Here is an 8,047-nt window from a genome sequence, read left to right on the forward strand (position 1 = left end):
AAGTTAAAATACCCGATAGGTTTCAAGGTGGAACTAGACTGTGGCTTCAATTTCATGACTGCTTTAAATAGTGTCATGATACTTCAGCAGATGCTGAAGCAAGTTAAACTATTGTCAAAGCAGGTATCAAAATCTTTCATCAAAGCTGCAGAACAACTCTACAGGTGATAAAATTCAATTGCTTACAGGGTCCTTTTAGCTGTACGGAAACTTGAATCCCAAAGAAGTTTTGTTTTCATATTTATCACACATTTCACATTCATCATGTATTATGTTTTTATCAGGTGCTTAATATTTATGTCAGGTACCTATATTTAATATTGGTAAAACACTACTTGGATCTAGATATAGGATAGCCTGAAAAAAAGGACAAAATATTTGCATGAATTGCTCCTCCACAGGTGCTTAATAAAATGTCTGTCCAACATCACTGTGGTAATAGGAGTCTGAAGAACTCATCAACACATCTCCAGTAATTTCTCAAAAAAAAAGCCTTCTTATTCTAACAGTGTATTCACCATTAATAGCTCCAAGAAACTGCTGTAATCACACAAACATATAAAGATGGAGTTCCTTGGAGTGCTTCTGAAGGCTGGAATCAATGGCAATTGCTATAATGCTATTTATACCTCTCTACTGCCAGGTACCAGACACAGCTGGGTTTTTTTGGGATCTGGCCCAGAGCTATGACATATTTCTGGGGGCTACAGTGTATATCAAATTTGTGTATATGATGTACAGGATGTATGTGATACACAGAACACACACACCAATCAAAGCACTTCTCACATGGCACTGTGAAAACACAAACCTTAACACACACACGAGCCTGATCAGTGCAATGAGCTCCTCGAGTAGGCAGATGGCCTTTATCCATCAAGTCCTTGTTAGTGTTTTTCAGCTTAACATTAATCGAACCAAGCAAAACTCCATTTGCAGATAAGCATGTTTTAAAGAAATTAAGTGTCAGTGGCTTTGGAAGTGCTTTTTCCTATCATGAAATTAATGTATTAGGAAAATTATTAGAAAAAATGTATTAGAAAATCATCATCTCACACTGATTAAGGATGCAACATTTTTCTTCACTGAAACGTGCTTTATGACTGGGAGGCTGCAATGTGTCTTGCAAATGGCTTCAGTATTTCACAGACAAATTGTATATTTCTCACTTCCATGGGTTCTGTCACTAAGAGAATGGAGATGCTAGAAACTTCAGCTCAAAAAATGTGCGGCGAATTTCTGTCCAAAACAGTTGTTTCATTGCACTCCAACCTTTCTTCAAGGGCTTTAATCCATTTTGAGATGTTTCTCTTGTATTCCCATAGCAGGCTATGACACAGTTAGACAGACATGAGGAAACTTCAGCCCTGTGAACACTTGCTCAAGAGGGACATGTAATCCCTGGCAGTAGTGCTTAATCACATTCCTCAGTCAGGTGTCAAACAGAGCAAAAGCACAAACACACAAGCAAGTTTTGTTTAGAGGACCTCAAAAAACCAGCCAAGTGGCAAATTTGGACATCTGTGCTAGACTGTGGCTGTCCTGTTTTTTCAGTCTAATCTGTCAAGATAACCATTTCCCCATTCTCTTAAACAAACACAGACTTCCTTGTTTAAACACTGCAACAGTTCTAACAGAGCACAGGTTTTAATCATTCTCAGCTAAGTACACTAGCAAGAGGCTCAGAAAAGAAGCAAAACATCTTAAATGTAAGCTGCTGATTTTGCTGTGTGCAAAAGAGCAGGGCATGTGACCTTCAGATTTCAGATGAACTGTAAACAGTGGGCTTGTAAGAAAAAAAAAAAAGTGACTCAAAAGGAGACAAGCTTTTTTTTGGACCCTTAATTAAAAGAGCCCAAATTAAATTCAATTCTACTCTGAAAAAATAATTAGAGTAATTAATCTGAGGGGAGAGTCTCTTTTCCTATAGAGTAACATTTTCTACATGTTCCCTTTATTACTTAGATTACATTAATGTAACAAAAAAAAAAAAAAAAAAAAGCTATTCCATGAGCAATATAATGAAAAAATGTGATAAATGCAGCACATTATTCTAAAGATAGACACTGATTTTAATATCAAAATCTTAGAAGATATGCCTCTTACAGAAATACTGTTAGATATAGACAATCAAATAAATACAATTAAAATCCATCATCGTCTGTTTTTTCAGAATATTGACTCATTTTTTATTATCTTCTGTCTTTTCCCATCCTTTTCTTCTTAGTTATGATTCATTTAATTCACATCTGTATAATTTATCTCTAGATTTTTATTGTTCTGCATGTTGATCTCTTGCCTCTCTTCAGTAACTATTTTTCTCTCTGAAAGGAGTGTTTCTTTTCCATTCATTCTTTAGTGCCTTTATGCCTATCACCCTTTACTGACTCACATACTTCCTCTCCTTTTCCTGTGATCTTTCTTTTTTCTTTTGTCTGATTCTTGTCATTGCATTCCACTTTTCTTTTCTTGTTCTATTTTTTTTCTACCACGTTAATTTTTCTTTATCCTTTATCCCCAAAGTTTTTTTTTTTTTTTGCCATTGAATCCCTTCCCTTATCTCTTTCTCATCAGGGGATTTCCCTACATCCTAATCTTACATCTTTTCCTACCCAACATATGGTGTCTCCCACCCTCTCATTCCTGATGGGCTCCTTTTTCCTGTAGTGCTCCAGAGGAGACGTTTACATTTAGAAATGCTATTCTCCATCTTACCCTTTCACCTTTTGCTTTATTTACACTACAACACAGGCTGAGTCTTACCACATGCCTGGCAGTCAGTCTACCCACGGTCTGGATCTTGGGATTTCCCCACAAATGATCCCAAATATTTTTTACTCATGAGCCCCCTGTGTGTAATGTGGCTGCATGTGGTTTTTTGGAAGCCTTCTTCTAGCTTGGGAACAGGGCCTTGAACAAGTCAGGGAAGAAGTCCTCCATCACAAAGTTTCCTTTGCAGTTCATGTAATCTTCTAAGAGCTCCTCTTTCACGGCACTCTTGTCAAAAGTGTTTCTTTTGAAACCATTGTTAAAGAAAAGAAAAAGGAAGGAATTTTTAAAACACTTTATTCTTTGACAAAAAAAGAACCACATCACAAACAAGAATACCTGTGTTTGTCTCTCACAGAGTTTATCCCTCCCACAGTGACTCTGCAGGCTCAATATCTAATTCAGGCAGCTGCGCTCCTTTCTTCTTTCTTACTCTCATGTTTTTCAACATCATCTTATCAATGAAGTAGGGATAAAGAGCAGGCAGGTCTGGAGTAGATACACATCTCCTGCTTGACTTTTGCTCACCTGTCATGTTATTCATCACTTTGTTACCGTGGTCAAAATGTTCATACCTAATTCTCAGAGACAGACTGAGACAACTGGCTTCCATTAGGCAGCTTTCCTCTTGGCAAAGACAGCAAACAAAACATCTTCTTCCACTTCTTACATTCAGGCTAAAAATAATTAGGCATCTGGTTTTATAGCACAAGCTGGATAAAACAATCCAGAAGGAAAGTGTCATGGACAGTGATTCTGAAACACAGCCTGAAATGAGATACAGACAAAACATCATGTTTTCTTGCATAGTGATGTATAGACATTACTTCATGAGTGATGTACAGGCACTGGAAATAGCATGTCACATGCCTGAAAAATATTTCTCCTACCCAAAAGGCAATCTCCTCAGACTAATACTTCAGTTTGAATAAAATAGTAACTCTTAAGTGTTCCAGTGACACAGCTGCTCTTTTTGCTCATTGCTGAATAGCGCCAACTTCCAAACTACCTTTCAGAAAATAGTAGCAGCTGAGGATCATAGGCAGTTCAGATATGGAAAGAAGTGGAAGGTGTGAATCAAAGTCTCAGCAGGCATAAATTCTCAAAACCTCCTGGAAACAAAAGACTGAAAATTCACCTAGAAAGTATCCTCATAGAAAGTATTAGTTATAGTGAAGAGGCAAAAGTGAAAAACCAGCCCTGGACTGACTAATTGAGGGTGGGGGAAACAACAAAACAAAACAAAAGAAGTAAAACCTGGCTAGAACCTGTGACCCAGGCTCTGATTGTCTCCAGAGGTGAATTCCCCTCACACCAATCTCACCAACCCCAAACTGCAGTTTGCTACAGTGGTTCTGAAAGTGTCAAATGCAGAACAGCTGGTTATCCTCATTCTCCATCTGAACGCATCGATTTAAAGCTTTGCGAAGATTTCCAGCTGTACTTACACAGAAACTCTTCTGTTGCTGAAGAGTGTGAGCATACTTAGAAAATCATTGACCTTATACTTAAAACAGATTTTAGACATTTCTAAAATTGTACTTTACAAAGACACATCCATCTCTGGACCCTCTTTAGATGCTACTATCTTGATATTGTGAAAAATTTCATGCATCACACTGTTTTAGATGATTTCTTTTGTCTACTGTGTTGAGGTCATCCCTCAAAACTACACATCATTGCTCTGTAGAGTCTCCCACATAGTGTTGGAAAGTTCTGCTGAAGGCTTTTATGTTTATGCAATATCATCATGCCTTCCATTAGTTCTGATAAGACGAATAAATTCATGGAAGGATCACAAACTAGAGACACAGGATTCAGATATCCTTCCATATATTCTTTGCAATCCTCCCCTACAAGGGGGTCAACTAAACAATTTCGTAATCTATCAAACACTTGGACATTCTGCAGTTACTAGTCACCTAGGGAAATGTACAGCTTGGGGGAAAGGGCATAGTTCCAACATGAATGCAAATATTAGTGAAGGCTGAGGTTATGAAGTTAAAGGATTTTCTCACAAAGAGAATATTGTCCTGAAGATTTAAATGTCAGAAGTATATGCGGGAAAATACCATCTCAGTGGGAAAAAATGAGCTTTTTATAGAACTAGATGCAAAAAAGCATGAAGTAAGGAATCCAGAGGAAGACAGTAAAGTCCTGTAAGAGTCCAGAATTAGACTATAAACAGCAGAAGCATCAGAAAGGAACAAGTGATTAAAAAGGAGAAATCTGAGAATGAAGAAACTATCCTATCAGACATGATATATGAGTCTGACTATTCATATTTCAAGCTGGTATGACAGCAAGCATAAAATTTCTCCTGATCTGTCCCAGGACTACCTTGCCTTGCTGCTGAAGCACACCCCTAGCTTATGCTCAGATTGGTTTCCCACCAGGAACCAAAGGATCCCTCTTGACAGATCTCAGCCTGTGCTTTTGCTTTGGATTACTGCATCCCAGGAGTAGGAATTCATATTTCTCTTTGTTGAACCTTGCACATCTCTTTACAACCCAATCTCATCTCTCTGTACAGTGGCTATTCCTTCCTAAGTATTTACAACCCTTCCTGTCGTGTCACACACGAACCTGGAGCAGCAGGTGCACTCAGTGCTATCATCAGGGCCAGTTATTAGGATCTTGAGCCCTGCTGGTCCCAGCACTCCCCCTGAGGAGCTCTGTTTATGAGTGGCCCACAATTTGAGCCACTGACTACCACCATGCAGTCAGACAGTTTTCCATACTCCTCATGGCTCATAACATAATGGTTGCCAGTCAGGACACAATGGCACCATTGCATCACTCATCCTGCTAAAATCAAGGTAAGTTATATCCTCAGCTCTCTGCTCACCACTGAACAAGTTGTTTCACCAGACATCGTGACAAGAGAGGTCAGGCACCATTTATCATTGGTAAATCTGTATTGGCTTTCCCAGTCACGTTTTTGCCCTCTGCATGCCTGGATAAAATCACTTGCAAGAGGACCTGTCCCATAATTTTCTCAGGGACAGTAGCAAAGCCTGTGACATCCTCTAACTGCACCTGCTTTGATCTAATTGTGATTTCCTGTAACTGCTTTCAGTTTAACATCACATGTAGTGGAAGGACACAAAGGAAGGACCTCCAAAGCTTGTGTGTAGGGCTTGGAAGGTCATACAAATTGGCACAGCAAAATCAGCTGCTCCTGTAACACCCAGGAAACCCTTTAAACATTCAGTTGGGTCTTACAGCATTCTATAGGTGAGCTTGAGAAACAACTGGAGAGCTATTGAGAGAAAAGAAAAACTGTCTGAACCATGAAGAATATCTTCAGCCCATGTGTCAGGACAAGGACCAGTGATTGTGCCTCTCCCCTTTTCCCAGGAACTCCACACACAAGCAACACTGTGCTGCCCACTGCATCAGCACCTTCACCAGCCTGCCCTCCTTGAGAAGACGCTCACATCTGTTGGGGGGTTCGGCTCTCTGGGAGGCTTTATTCATGCAGACAGCGGGTATTGGCTTACATCTTAGGGTGTCTCTGTTCAGGAGCTCAATCTCTTGTCTGAGCACCTTAAAGACCCAGGGGGAAAGCTTGCTTCATAAATTTAGTAGAACAGATACTTGGGTGTGTTTTCTATGGGAAAAGACAAAAGAGGTCTTACAAAATAACAGAGCCGTATTTTGAATATATGCTAAAAGAAGAAGTAGATTTGGTAGAATAATATAATAGTAAAGGAATTAAGTTGTGGCTAATATATTTCTACTGTGGTATATTCCTGCCTTTACTTTTAGGCGAGGTTATTTCACCTTTTGTACAATTAGCTCATAAAGTCACAGCAAGGCTACATGCTTTTCCAGAGGAATGTAAATATTAGCTTTTCAATAGTGAGATGGATTCAAGGTCTATGTTGGCACAATCGATACAGTTTATGAATACGTAGTTTATTAGTGTCATATATAATTAATTAGACTTCTTTAAAAAGCAATTTTCTAAGCTGTCCAAATACAGAATAATAAAATACAGAAAAAAATAAAAAAACTTTGCTAAGAAGCATAATTTTAAAAAATATTGCTTTCTAGATTAAAAATATGAGAAATACTTTTCTTCTGAACCTGCAGTTCAATTGCAGCATTTTCTTCACAAAAATTCACAACTATGTAAGGTGGAAAGACAAACAAAAAATGTTATTTCAAACAATAAAGGTTTTAAAAATGTAACCTACTACAAGAGATATTTCCTATCTAGTAGAGATGGTAAATGAATGCATTACTTAGTTCAGAATGAGTTAAATATTGCTTAATAATGAATGTGCTGCTGTGCTAATGTGTCATTATAGAGAAGAACTAATTCAAGGGCAATTAGTAGTATTCCATGAAAGTTTTGCTTTGAGGACTTTTATTATTTAGAAACTATTTTTTACCATCAGTTGAGACTCGATAGCTTACAGTTAAGCTTAGGCAGAGATACCTGTACTCAAACTGGTGAGTCCTTGCAGCTCAGAAAGAACAGCTCCCTGAATTCAAGCTGTCCCATGGCTGTGCGAACATTTTTAACCCTGCCATCCCGTCAGCACTGTAGCTAAGATATAAGGGAAGAATGCAGCATCCTGGCATTGTCTTGCACTTCAGTACTATGGAGAGGCAAAGGTTAAGAATGAGGAAAATTAGGCAGACAGCCCTGTGTGGCCCAGAGAAAGGCTATTCTGTGGTGACCAACTCCCGTGACATAGATGGGAGAAAGCTCTATGAATGAGATCACTTTGACTTCCTTTGCTTACATGCTAATGTGGGCTTTCTCCCTTAGAGCCGGAGCAGGTCAGCCGTGTGGGTCCAGCACCGCTCCAGGCCGCACCTCGGGCTCGGCCCCCGGGAACCCACCACCCTGCTCCCTGCCAGATCCCTGAAAACAGGCCCACAGGATCTAGGGGAAGCAGGCTGCCTTTCAGAGCACCTTTCAGGAGTTTATTAAAATCACATTTTTGCATGCCAGCCCTCTTCCACAGCATTCGCTTTGATCAGGGGGCCAGCACCCCAACATTTAGGGGTGCCAGGGATCACGTACTAGTCACCGTGACCATTCACCAGACAGACAGTCTTTCTTCCGCTGTTTCTTTGGTGACTTTTTTTTTTAATCCTTGGATTACTTCCCCGTCAAACTCTTTTATAGTTTGCTCACTGAATTATGTTCACTCCAGAGAAGTGAATCCAGTTCCTTCTGTTCCCACAGTAATCATCAATTCAAGCTGAAGTGAAAGGGTCAAATTTAAAGGCAAGAAAACAGTGGTGTAAATTTCTCATT

At 39.3% G+C, this 8,047-nt stretch overlaps 1 long non-coding RNA gene across 2 annotated transcripts; it reads right to left on the minus strand.

Annotated features, from left to right (window-relative positions):
* Nucleotides 1–3,049: 3,049 nt before the first annotated feature.
* LOC135291341 (uncharacterized) lies at nucleotides 3,050–7,785 on the minus strand. Of its 2 annotated transcripts, XR_010354145.1 has the most exons (3): nucleotides 7,527–7,785; nucleotides 3,345–3,537; nucleotides 3,050–3,258 (listed from the first exon to the last, which is right to left on the minus strand). It is a non-coding gene; the product is annotated as an uncharacterized LOC135291341 (long non-coding RNA). The 2 variants fall into 2 exon arrangements; XR_010354144.1 differs by having other exon boundaries at nucleotides 3,050–3,537.
* Between the last annotated feature and the right edge of the window lie 262 nt (nucleotides 7,786–8,047).

The sequence above is a fragment of the Passer domesticus genome, chromosome Z (genome assembly GCF_036417665.1).
Source record: "Passer domesticus isolate bPasDom1 chromosome Z, bPasDom1.hap1, whole genome shotgun sequence".
In the NCBI taxonomy this organism is placed as follows: Eukaryota; Metazoa; Chordata; class Aves; order Passeriformes; family Passeridae; genus Passer; species Passer domesticus.